The 13,621-nt window shown below is 39.3% G+C and overlaps 1 long non-coding RNA gene across 1 annotated transcript in view; it reads right to left on the reverse strand.

Moving 5' to 3' along the window:
* LOC118343006 overlaps positions 1-13,621 on the reverse strand; it is a 59,355-nt gene that overhangs the window by 40,579 nt on the left and 5,155 nt on the right. Inside the window, exon 2 of the long non-coding RNA XR_004797520.1 lies at positions 3,448-3,600. This is a non-coding gene — a long non-coding RNA (uncharacterized LOC118343006). The remainder of the gene's footprint in view (positions 1-3,447; positions 3,601-13,621) is intronic.

Below are 13,621 nucleotides of genomic sequence, written 5' to 3' on the forward strand. Positions count from 1 at the left end.
GACGGTGTTACTCTGGACGGTGTTAGCTCCCGCGTCACACACTCTGTATCCACAATGTATGATTCTCTCTGCTGCATTTTTTAAATTTGCTGGGAGGGAGCTAGCAGAATTTAGGGGTTTAGTTACACTTGAATTAAAAATGCAATTTAATTTTAGTTGGACTAAACTTAATATTATCCTGTTTCACACATAATATTGAACAGGGCTTACAGCAGCCATTTCTCCACAACAACACACCATTGTATTTCAGTTCACGCACTAGCCAGTTTATACAATGTAAAGATTTTTGTCTTTTTTCCTGTCTGACTTCTGGTCTCTATCACCTTCACTCTGCCAAACGTTGCTCTGATAACTCCACAGCAACTGTCGCCTCTCTGAATCTCCATCTGTTTTAGTCCCTGCAGGCTCAGTACCTGCTGGAACAAATCATTCTGCTTAGATAAAATACTGCCCGACTACACAGTGTTACTGTGTGTCATTGTTTGGCTGACTGAGTGGTTTGGAGCTGCATAACTGCTGCCCTACATTGCCTAAGTGTTTTGAAATTGGAGGTAGAAGTGGGTCATAACACAAACAGCGAGCAGGAACGCTGCCTGTGGATAATCAAGACATTTCATTGCTGTGGAAAGCAATTAATCAAACAGCGTGCATCTCCTTCTTAATGATTTGCTATTTAACCCTTGTAGAAACATAACCTAACTAGTGCGTGATGAAAGAAGTTTATTTGCAAGCTATCTGCCTGGTGAGAAACAATGTTTCTTTCTTCGTTGCTGTTGTTTTGTAGCTGTAGACTAGCAGTTGTGTGTGTATGTGCATGTATGTGTGTCTGAAAACCTAATAGCTAAATGTGAATGAACACTGAGTAACCATCGCTGTAAAAACATGGGCAAATATACCCAATGCAAAGCCTGGAACGTATAAAAACCAATTTGATGTGTGAATGTGAGCACCGCTGCATATTCACTTTGCCCTGCAGACCCGTGCATCAACTTGACTTATGGGAAAAACAGGTATAATAAAAAACCTGGAATATGGAAAAAAAAAAGTGGTAAAATGCTATAAATCATATTACATTTCACATCATGTGTATGCCAGTGAAGGTAGGAAATATTACTTCATGTGTTCTGAATATTTAGCTAGCAATGGATACAAAGGCTAATGTTTACGGGGTCCAGGGCGTAGGGATACGTCCCTCCATTTTTCAAAATTACTGGATATTGTAATTGTCAGCTTTTTGCATAATTACTCTCATGTGTCATCTAACATTAGACCAAACGGTCACACTTGAAAGGTGACAAGCTGGCTAACATTGTCGGACGCAGCCTCTCCACTTCCGACGTCAGAAAGTTGTGTTGGGACGGGCTTTCAGATGCTGTTGGATCATAAAACAAGTACTGTTTTTGGAGCATATTAACACTCTACAGCCATGCTAGCACCTCTGGGAGGCTGTACTTAAGCGATGCTTTGAGCTAAATGCTAATGTCAGTATGCTAACATCCTCTCACACATTGACATAAAGATGGATGATATGTCTCCACTACCTCCCACTGTACACTGCTAACATGAAGGGGGCGGGGTTTATGACCTGTACTGCAGCCAGCCATCAGGGGGCGAGCGGGATGTTTTGCCTTCACTCTTGGGGAGTTGTCTAGTCATCCATCTTTATATACAGTCAATTTTTTTTTTTATATACTCACACTGACTGCTAACATTCAGATTCAGATATATATTGCAGATATGTTTACCATGTTAGTTTAACCTGTTAGCATGCTAACATTAGCTACTGAGCACTAGGCATAAGGTACAGTTAAGACTGGCAATGGAATTTTGAGGTACTTGAATATTCCTCTTTTATGCTACTTAATACTTCTAATCCACTACGTTTCAGAGGGAAATACTGTACTTTTTGCTCCACTACATGCTATTGTAACAGCTATTGTTACTAGTTTCTTTTCAGATTAATGAACGAATGAATTATCTATGTAAAAAGGGTAGTCCTATGATACGTTTATAAAATACACAAATTGTTTAAGATTTAACAGTGTATATAATGTTTATAATGTCACATGACCGTCACAACCAGCTGACACTTACAACAGTAAGATCAGGTGACAGCATAAACAATACCAAACCATGACAAACAGCTTGTGACATAGCACCCAAGATAAACACCTGACCATGATTACAGCTTTGTTTTGTGGACTATTATCAAGAATCTAAAAAAAACATTTTTTTAGGAGCAAACTCAATCTGCTGATGAAGACCGTTTAATCATCAAAACATCTAGAACCAGAGATTAAGAGGATGTGTAACATTCTGTGTCAAGATCAAGAATGAACAGTCAAACAAAACAAAAAAAGCATTCAAGGTAGCATAGTTCAAATAATTATAATAAATTACTTGGCAATGACCTGCACTTAGCTTTACCACTGGCATAATGGCTGGTGAATTCAATTGCATTTGCTATGATAAACAGAAATCACAAGTCTGGAAAAACTGACACATATTTATTAGGCTGAATGGCAAGTCAATCCGGACCTAGCCCATACCTCATGTGATGAATGCAATACGTTACGAAATGTCAGATTTTCAAACAAAAAAGAAAATAGCATGCAGTGTTATGGATAAATGAGACAACATCTGACTTGATGTATGAGCTCAGTAAACAGTGTGTCCTAATGAGTTTGGCTTATGGTCTCCGAATCTTCTCAGTTCCAGTGCTTCTTTCCATATGCCATGATAGTTCCATTTAGTAATGGATTGGATGGGGGGTCCCCATTTAAAGTAGAATAGATGATAAAGCAGGGTATGCTTTAGGGTGTGGCTACCTTATGATTGACAGGTCATTCTTAGTTAGTCTATCCAGCTCAACGTACCAAACTCAGATCAAACTGTCAAACTAAGGAGTGCTGATCAGATATGGATCCAGATTCTGTTACTGCGTTTCCTATGCGAACCTCTGTCATATAGCAAAAAGTATTATTTTATGTAATTTTGATGGTGTTTTAATTATTTTTTTTTCAGTTAATTTGCATAACCTTCATCCAGCTTCCAGCACACTAACAAAACAAAGCCAAACATATAGCTTCAGCTTGTAATGCGGGGCTTATAAATGTAAACATTCAAACTTATCCGCCTCACTGCAATCAATATTAAACCCCGCTCCCTCCTGTTTGTACGTATTTTGGTTGTGTGTGATACCTGCATGTCTAATGAGCGGTGACTGTTCTGCCTCTGTTGGATGACAACAGTGAGCAGAGTGTGTTTAGAAGTCAAGTTGATTTTCTCTGCTTTGATTACGTGCAACCAGACCTTTGCTTCATTACTGTCTGTTTGGCTTGTGTGAATCTGACATTTTTATGTTCTGCTGCCATGGTGCGCAGGACACGGTGGTATCTGTGCATGTGAATCTTTTAAATATGTGTTGAATGGCTTATATAATTTTACCTTAAGTGCCCGGTCAGACCAGGAACTGACGTTTATCCACATGTCTTCACAAAATAGGTAGCGCTGGAATGGGCTGAGGCGCAGACCACGATTGCAATGTCTGTGGTTTGGATGGGACCAGAGGCCTTTGTTTCATGTGATTCAGTTGAAACACTGCAAGTGAGCAAAAACACGATTTTTAGGGGGTTTCCATTATGTAACTTTTCTACCTTAAAATAACAGCTTCAAACTCATTTTGATGCTACACTGAGTTGTCATAGGGTGAATGTTATTCTGTTATTCCCACTCGGCTCCCTGTACGCCTTTTCTATCTATCAAGCTAAATCCTATAAATATTTTTCTGATACATATAGTAACTTCAAATCACCCATATCAGTTTCAGGCTTAAATTAACTACTTTCGGTTGGACCTGTCAATTTTGGGTTTAAGCACCACCCACTTCAGATTTAAGCCCTGCCCATTCAATACAAATACAGATAGTGGTGTACTGGCTCATCTCTAGAGTTTACACTCATGCCAGAACTGGAGCAGGCAATGCATAGGTAATGGCAGAGATGAATAGATGTAAGAGGACAATGGAGGAAGCTAAGAAGAGAGAAGGAGAGAGAAGCTGTTGGACAAGAGTAAATGTGGGATTGGCTTTTAGTCATTGGCAAGAGCTTGGTGAAACAAAAGGCTGCAGACAGACGGCGAGCTGGCCTGCTCGTTGCTGGACTACGTAATATTAGCTGGCTTACTACATATTGTTGTTGCACTTCCTTGATGTTTGGCTTTCAAACCCTGCTGATCAGGATGTGAGCCAGCAGTTCTGGGAGGTTTGGAGAACCAAAATGTGCAGTCCAGAAACTTTATTTAGAGCTCTGCTTTTTTTACTGTTCTTTTAGCATAATTATAGATGAAACGTCAATACAAGAACAAAGGAAACTCATTGACATAAAGGGGGTCCCCCTCTCACAGACAAAAGGCCAAATGAATCAAACAATAGCTTTAAATACTTTTAGGTCAAACTACATCTTCAATAGCAAGGGTAAAATTAAACAGACAATTAAAGCTATTAAGAATGTTAGTAACATCAGTCTTTCCATGAAGGCATTAAAAAGTACAATAACTATAACATCCTACATAGGGTAGAGTTAATTTTACTAAGGTTGGCAAGAAAATACAAAAAGAAAACCTATGACTTCCCCCATCCAAAAGTCTCAATTGGTACAGTCCGCATTATCAACACCTGCCGAATAAAGGGTCATTCATGTGCACGCGAGCAGACCACGGAGAGAACTTATGCTGTGGTCGAATAGTCAAAAAAATTACGTCCTTTCCTTAACTTTTCCTTGACCTCTGTGGAAAACGTTCTGAGGTCAAGGAAAGATGGGTAGGAGAACTCAATTTTGCGTCCAATGAAACACCTTTGTGTTGTGTTTGTGTTTGTGTTTCTGGGAGCTGATGTAAAACATACAGCTGGAACTCACTGTTTAGTGTACAAGAGCACAACCTTATAACTTTGTTCACTAGTTTGGTTTAACTGGATCATTTTATGCAGAACATATTTCTGTGTTTCCCTCATATGTCCTCTGGCTGCCAAGCTTCAACTCTCTCTTTTTACAGAGTTTCCTGATGGACAGATAGCTTTAACTACTTGCTAAAGTGGCTAACCACTAATTAACTGCTGGCTTGCTATGTCTCGTTGCCAGCTGTGTTCACTGGATCACTCCTGGCAACTGTAAACACCAATCAATATCCCTAGCGGCCTGTTTTTACAGGAAACACGCGGAGGCAAAAAGCACTCTGCATTCTGTTTCATGGGGACAGCTCTTCAAGATTCAGTATACAATTGTTTCTTCTGTAATGATTGTGTTTGAGAAACATTCAGGCCAATGGGCGTCATGTGACCTGCAATTCCAACTATGGCCACTATGCTAACATTGCTACACAGCCCAGTGGTGTTCCTGAGGGCTTAGTAATAATCTGGTAGAGAAGGCAGTTGAATGACATTGCTCTGGTACTATTTAACTATATACAGTTGAATGGTCCCTCAATTGCCAACACTTTCAAATTGGTTTTGAGACGTGGATTAGCCTCTGCCAGCCAATCCATTTTCATCAATGCTGCTGTGTCCTCACAATTTTGTGTGAACAATAGAAGCTTCTCAATATGTACACCACTGGCATCGTGCTACAAACTTTGGCATATTTGAGTACAAACCAGTTCTGCCATTTCTTCTGCCTTGTGTTTTTTTTTATTGAATGTTTCTCTCCACAATATAGACATGTTGATACCTTCTGAAGATCCTTTAGGTCCACAATAACACGTTAATTAGATCCTCTTTCAATATCCACATGATTAGTCAATTCTGCCCATCCTTCATATGAAAACAACCATTGGGTTTAAAACCTGAATGATGTCGCTTTCCCACAGGTGTCTACACTTATCTGTTACCAGAGATTATTACTCTACATATGATGGAATAAATGTAAACAAACGTGTGAATATCTGAGATGAAGCTTTTTCACATATCAGCTTTATAGATGGAAGTGAAATGGGCACTTTGTACAAAAATAAATGAGCAGGTGCTAAGTGGGCAGATGTGTCTTGTTAACCAAACACTTGTAAAATTTGGGTAATGTTTTTGACTGTTTTTAAATGGACTAGGAGTGCTCTTCACTGACTGGATTGCCAAACTGAAATTGCACATGAGAAGCACAAGGAGCTGATAACTCACCTAATAGAATTTGATGAGTTTGAATGGAGAGTTTCAATATTCACCTTTTTTGACACAAAAATGTAAATTTAAAGATACGGAATGTCAGCTATTAGCAGCATTGTTTCAGAAACATTGGCTATCATCCTACAGTCAAAGCTGTACTGTGCAACCAGGGAGCTGAGGAGTTTTGTGAAAATGATTCTCTGAAAGAGCAAAGTTTGGAAATGAGCCAGCCGAAGGATGGCCAGTATGTGCCAGCGAGTCTCGTGTCATCAGCATCAATAGCCAATCTGCAGACCTTCAAACATCCAAACCAGGCGGCTCATGACCTTTCCCCAGGGATTGCCATGGTGACAGTGTGCTGAAGCAGCAGGGCAGACTGCCACTGCACTGGGAATATAAAGTTTGTGGTATTATCCACATATAAGATCTAATAGGGCCCTAGTTTGAGATATTCACAAGTCAATTGTTTCTATACAAATGTCCTTGCTGTAAGCATCCTACCGTATGTAAACACATCATGTGTTTTTATCACTTCCGTCTTTATATTTCCTTCTCACTGTCTATAAGGAATGCACGCAGTTGTATTTTGGTAATGTTACTCCTTCCTTTATATTGTGTTTTATGTATTTTTGCATATTTTCCATGAATTTGAATGTTTTTAATTTTTTCATAGTTTTACAACGTGTTTCCTGTTAGAAAAGCTTTCTTACCTCTTATGCTTCAAGCTCTTATTCTATATTAGTGTGGTGCCTCAAGTGATGGCAATGTCTGTTGGACATATATACATATAATGAGATAGACATATAATAAGAGTAGTACAACAGTAGTTTGTGTTTAGTGCTAATGAGCAAATGTTAGCATACTAACATGCTAAACTAGGATGGTGAACATAGTTGGAAACTAACAATAAACCTTTTAGCATTTTCATAGCGAGCATGTTGACATATAAGTGTTAGCATTTAGCTCAAAGCACAGCTGTACCTAAGTTTTTTTTTTTTTTTCTTTTTTTACAGCTGTACCTAAGTATATCCTCACAAAGCTGCTAGCTCACAGAGCCGCTAGCACAACTGTAGACTACCTCAGATAGAACACAAAGGGAATTTTAGCGGTGGCGTGACTGCACACAAAGACAAAGACGCTATTAACTGCCAATTCGCCTGAGGTGATGCAAATTGACGCAAAAACTTTCCAACCTGAGCGAAAAATGTGTGCTAATGTGTGTGCTAATGTGTGAATCTGCTACATAGAAGGTGATAGACTGGAGTTCAGTCAGCGGCTGAGCTGAACACACACAGACACAGTAGATGGTCTGTTGCTAGCTAGCTTACAGCTAATGCACTGTTGGTACATTGCTTTTGACCGGATAATAACGATGCAGCAGTCAAATTTATGGGAAGCATGGGAGGTGCTGTCTTGTTAAAACTTGATGATCGCACTTATTGCTTACTTCAAATAATCTTACTTACTCAACTTATCTTTGGCATTTTTCATATTTTTCTTGTATTTCTATATACAGTATGTTCACTATTTCTTTCCTGTGTTTTAGTACTCCCTGTTCCCACTGCCAGCAGATTGCCTCAAAGGAAACAAACAGTGTCAAATTGTCTGTATGTAAAAGTATATATGGATGCATTATGGAGTTACGTTGCCTGGACACACAGATGTGTCCAGAATGACATGTTGTCTTTCTGAGTGTGCGGCTTGATTCACAGTCCGAGTGACTCAGCTCTGGTGCTTCAGCTGGCTTTGAGAAACACTCTGCCACAGATCCCTGTTGTGGAGGCTGAACATTGGACTCCTCCTCTGCCTGGACTTGTTTATTTGTCATCCCACAATGCACTGGGAAATAGAAGACAAGAGGGGGGAGGTGGGGTTGTTTAGAAGAACAACAGCAGGGATCCTTCAGCCAAATGGACATGTGTTTACTTTGGGATGTTTCCTCATCAGTCACTGTAATGAGAACAACGTTTTAAAAGAAATAGGCTGTTTTCTGCAGGGGCCTCTATTCAGCAAACAATCAAACTCTGCCTCTATAATCTGACACATTTTTTAAATATCCTCTTAATGTCTGGACACAGTGGAGCAGTGGATTATAACTGACAAGATATTACTCTCTATTAAATTATGAATTATTAGAAGCCACGTCAGTTTAGAGGGAACAGTAGTCCTGAATACTCCCTGATGTGATTGTTAGCTGTGACTTCCAATTTGATTTCAGCACTTTCTACTTGATCTTTGCTCTTGTTTATAATCATAAAAGCTACAAGACTCTATTTGGACTCACTTAGGCTTAAGGATACAATACCCAGCTGACATTCATGGTTTGTATTTGGTTGAAATGTATTTCAATGGTCAGTCTTTTCAAATAGCACGGCTAGACACAGATTCTCTAAAAACCTAGTGATCCCAAACATTGCAACCATTTATCCTCAATTGCTACTGAGCAAAAACAAAGCAACCAATGTAATCGTGGGCAGCTTGTGAAAACCTCCCAGAGCACTGTCAGCTTCCGTTTTGACTGTGTGAGATTGAGCCCCCAAAGGAAAATGTGTGTATTAATAACTCCTGTTCCTCATCATTATCACCCCGGTGAAAACAAGAGCAGCAACAGCGTCATGAAAATAAGCCCTTCAGGATGATTCACTCACACGCTAATTGTGGAACAAAGCCAGCAAACATGGAGAGCAAGGCGTATTTTCTCTGTGCTGTTGTCGTTTTTGAGGCGTGGTGTGAAAACGTCTGTAAAAGGACTGTATGTGATCAATGTAGCCCCACAGACCCCAACCCTTTGGAACCTTGGTTTTCTTGTTGAACACAAAGATGGCATTTAAAGCTGCACTGATTAATATTTTCATAGTAATAATCAATCAAATGACTGCAATGTGAAAGGGGTCACTAGTAGTGATGAATGAACAGAGAATGATCACCAATTCTGCAGTGCCCTCAGCTCTGTGGAGCATCTTTCAGCTCATTGTTTTGGTTTTCCGCTGGTATCTTTAGGGCATGGTCACAAATGTGGAATGCAGGCGAGTGACTTTCGCCTACCTAGGCAAACGCACACAGTCAACCACACACACTTCTTGAACTGCAACTCCACATGAAGCGAAGATGTGAATTTGCGCATGTGTGACTGTGCCCTTACTATTTTCATTCAGTCCCACTGCCAGTGCCTGAATTGGACCAAAAAAGGTTCCAGTACCCTAATTCAGCACCCTAAATAACTGTAACCCTAAATAATTTTGTGTTTACTATCTATTTCATTCTTCTGTATTGTTACCCCTGGGGCTTGATTGTGCTCCACAATGAATCTTTAACATGCTGCCTGTTTTTAGTGGGAAGCCAGTATAACAATTCATAAAATATGGATTTAACTTAGTTAATTATAATTCAAATCCGTGTCTGTTTTTCTCTAGAGCTCGTAAGCATCATCACTGTAAATGTATTTTACTGCTTCATATATGCTAAACCACAAACTATCATTACATATTGTTTACCATGAAATAAACAAGATGCATCACAGTACTTAGTGAGCTTTAGAGGTGCTAATCATTTAAAAAATGTGCTTTCATGAGATGAGGTGACGCAAATTGACGCATTTTGAATTAACCCATAAAAGTTGAATGAGTCATAACTCAAGTAAAACTGAAACATCTTACACACACCTCTGATGTCGACTGCAGATAAACATTAGGCCATTAGCCGTGTTTTATACTTCGGCCTTCCAAAACCAGAAACCGGATGAGTCCACTTGCATACTGAAAAATAAAGTGATTTAACAGTTTTATACTGCATACTACTATGAAAAGCAGGATGCACTAGACATACAGTGTTCTTGGTAGTAGGTGGTACCGAATACTGTCTGCTGGCAGTAGCTTCATATTTATTTTGATCTTGATTTAAAGGTCTAGTGTGTAACATTTAGGAGGATCTAATGTCAGAAATGGAATATAATATTCATAAGTATGTTTTCATTTGTGTATAATAACCTGAATATANNGAATATAGGAATTATTATGTTTTTGTTACCTTAGAATGAGCCATTTTTATCTACAGAGGGAGTGGGCCACCATAGCTTTGAAGGCAAGCGGTATTCAGTTGGTTGCAATCTGCAACTTCACCACTAGATGCCACTTTAAATCTCAGCAAGAAAGCCAATGAGCAAAATTCCAAAATGTGGAACCTTTAATGAAAAATGAGGGTGCAATTAGATATTTATCTATACTGTGTGGCTTGCTGGCTCAAGGTGGAGACTTTTATTTAAGAAAACAACTTATTAAATAGTTATTTTACTCTTGTGATCAAAAACATTGCTCAGATCAATTCTATAAATGGTTTTGTAATAATAATAATAAAACTTCCAACCCATATAAACTTCAGGTGTAAGTAAACAGCTTTCAGGTTTAGCACCACACGTTTAACCCCCAGCTGTTCTGTGTACGGATACAAATACAGATAATTGAGTTGGTTGAACAGATACAGATAATAGTGTACTTGCTCCTTCCTAATAGTAACAGTTTGTTTTATCTTAAAATGGTTATCTTTGGCAAGAATTTGTACATATATTAAATTGAGAGAGCTGTAGCTGTGCTCATAGAAACACAGTTAAAATATGTGATCTTGTAGTGTAAGTTACTGCTTAAGCTGCCACATCTTTAGGTAAGTAACATTGCGAATGATAAAACCATACATTATAAAAAGGTTGTTGGTTAATGCTAGTAACCTGTGATCATTCATTCTACAAATGGCTGAACATGGACCTTGTTTTTCATCATGGGTTATCTTAGCAATGAGTCAGTCTTCACAAACCTTGTCAGTAAGCAGCAGATTATGTAATGTGTCCACTTCTACATTTTTAATTGTGTTGTTCTGACAGTGGTTCAGCCATGCAGGTGGCTTCCTGGTGTAGTTTGCATGTTCTCTCTGTGTTTGTGTAGGTCTCCTCTGGGCGCTCCGATTTCCTCTCACAACGCAAACACATACAGGCCAAGTGGAGACTGTAAATTTCCCACAGGTGTGAATGGAGAAGGTATTTCCCTGCCTGTCACCCAATGCATGCTGGGTTGGGCTCCTTGAAATGCAATCCCTATCTGTTGGTTTAGGACTGAGAAGTAAAACAGAGTTTTTTTTTTCAGTTTTGTTGATTCATTCGCATCAAAATTTGGCACAAAAATGAACCTGACTTTATAAAAAGCATCAAGCACAGCACCACCTGATCCAATTACGAGCATTTAAAAGCCTAGAAAATCCAAACAGGAACACACAGAATGTAAAGAATGTGAGTGCTGGCAGTTGCTGCTATAATCTTACACACTACATGATCTCAAACTTGGAGCTTTTTCCTCATGATTATAAATATTGATTGTTTTGTACTACTGTATAATACACACTTTCAAACCTATAATTGTTAACGACAAAAATAGTAGTCTGATATATTATAATGTAATCTGTAAGGATAATGAATTATTTTGTCTATCAAACCAAAAAACTCATCAGCTCATTACAGTTTGAATGCATAAATATGCCGTGCTATGTGCTTTGGCCACGGTGTGTGTGTGATAAACAGTCACACCAATAAAAGTCAGTGGATTGCACTGCGAGTCAGGGAGCGTCTCAGGTCGCTTGGCATGTAGCCCCATGCTGAGGCGTGGATACCGGGTGGTGGGGGGAGGGGAGGCAGCGCTCTGACTATCTCTGCTCTGCTGAAGCTCTCAGTAAAAAGAGGAAGCCGAGGGAACGCAAACAAAGACGCAGCCCAACGGCTCTCTCACCACATTGCCAGGAAACCGGGTTGGGTTTAGATAGAGGGGGAGGGGAGGGGAGGGGAGGGGGAGCAGAGGAGGAGTGGAGGCAAGAGGAGGAGGAGGAGGAAAGGGAGAAGGAGACCAAAACCCAGCAGGTGTGCTCCGGCAGCATGTAATGTGTCAGCATGGCTCAGTGCCGAACACACTGGAGCCTCTGCAGCACGGAAACGTACAGTGAATTTTCAACAAGGTTACAGTGATGTTGAATTATCTTTCACCTTGCTGAGCAGGGCTGTTAATTCGCTCAACCCTAGGCTTTGGCAGAGTCCCTGCATCTAATATCACCTGCTTCCAAAAATTCTACACCCACTCATATGAATGATCTAAATTTGTCAGTGTGACAAATTATTAAACAGAGGTCACATAAGTATCGGCTTAGAGGAGAATTTGGTTCAGAATGCTCAATGTTCCTCCCATTTTCAGTTCAATTCACTTAATCTTTGTTCTCTCTGCCACTATTTTCATTATCCATGAATCTGTTGATCATTTTCTTCATTAATTGTTTGGTCCACTAAATGTCAGGAAATGGTAAAAAATTGTTCCCCAAAGCCCAAGGTGATGTCCTCAGATGTATGGTTTTGTCCACAACCCAAAGATATCCAGTTTACTGTCATAGAGGACTAAAAAAAGCATTAAAAAAATTTACATTTGAGATTTGAAATCAGAAGTTTTTCTCAAAATGATGAATCAATTATCAAAATAGTTGGCAATTAATTTAATAGTGCACAACAAATTGACTAATCATTGCAGCTCCAGTTGTTGCTTTTATTTCACATGGTTGCCATGACAGTCAGTCAGGATCATTGATTGACTGTATTTGAGGACTTAAGGTTCACAAAAAACAGTTAGCTAGTTAATCTTGGGAAAAACTACAACTGCTTGGGTTTAGCAGAGAATGAGGGAAATGCTTTTCCCCTGCATGGCTAACCTGAACCCTTGGGATACAAAAAGCCCAAGGATAGCTTAGCCTCACCACGCTAGCATTTTTTAAGGCTGGGCTAACAGTTAGCGTCATGTTACTTGAAAATCCACACAAGGATTAGGTGATATTAGCCTGGACAACAAATGTTGTTAGATTGCTACTGTTGAAACCCACACTAGTAGTCTTAACCAAAAATGTCAGGGCTAATCCAGCTCTTGAGTGAGGCCTCAGGCAAAGAGCAGTATATTCCACATTCCAAGTTGTAAGGAGGAAACAACTATTAGCCTAGGGCTAACCTGATATAAACCCTCCCAATAGCTAACATGCTTCCACCTTTCCGTTTGGCCTCTGGTGCTGTTTTCCATAAAAAAAGAACATGTGACCGAGCTAGCTAAAAAGCTACAAGCACAAAATGATGGGAAAATATAACAAAAATTTAAATAGTTTGTGCATAAGGTGTCAAATGTTTGTCAGCATTTTGGCCCATTGTGATTCCAGTACACAGGTGGTTAATAAGGCTGCAACTAACAATTATTTTCATTATCATTTATTCTCTCAATCATATTCTCTATTAATCGATCAGTTGTTTGGTCCAAATGTCAGAAAATGGCGAAAAATGTTGACCATTGTTTCCCAAAGCCCAAATATATTCAGTTTACTGTCATAAAGGACTAAAGAAACCAGAAAATATTCACATTAAGATGCTGGAATCAGAAGATTTGTAATTTTTTTCTTAAAAAGTGACTC

Source organism: Morone saxatilis, unplaced genomic scaffold (assembly GCF_004916995.1).
Source record: "Morone saxatilis isolate NCDOM2014 unplaced genomic scaffold, NCSU_SB_2.0 Contig9, whole genome shotgun sequence".
Lineage (NCBI taxonomy): Eukaryota > Metazoa > Chordata > Actinopteri > Moronidae > Morone > Morone saxatilis.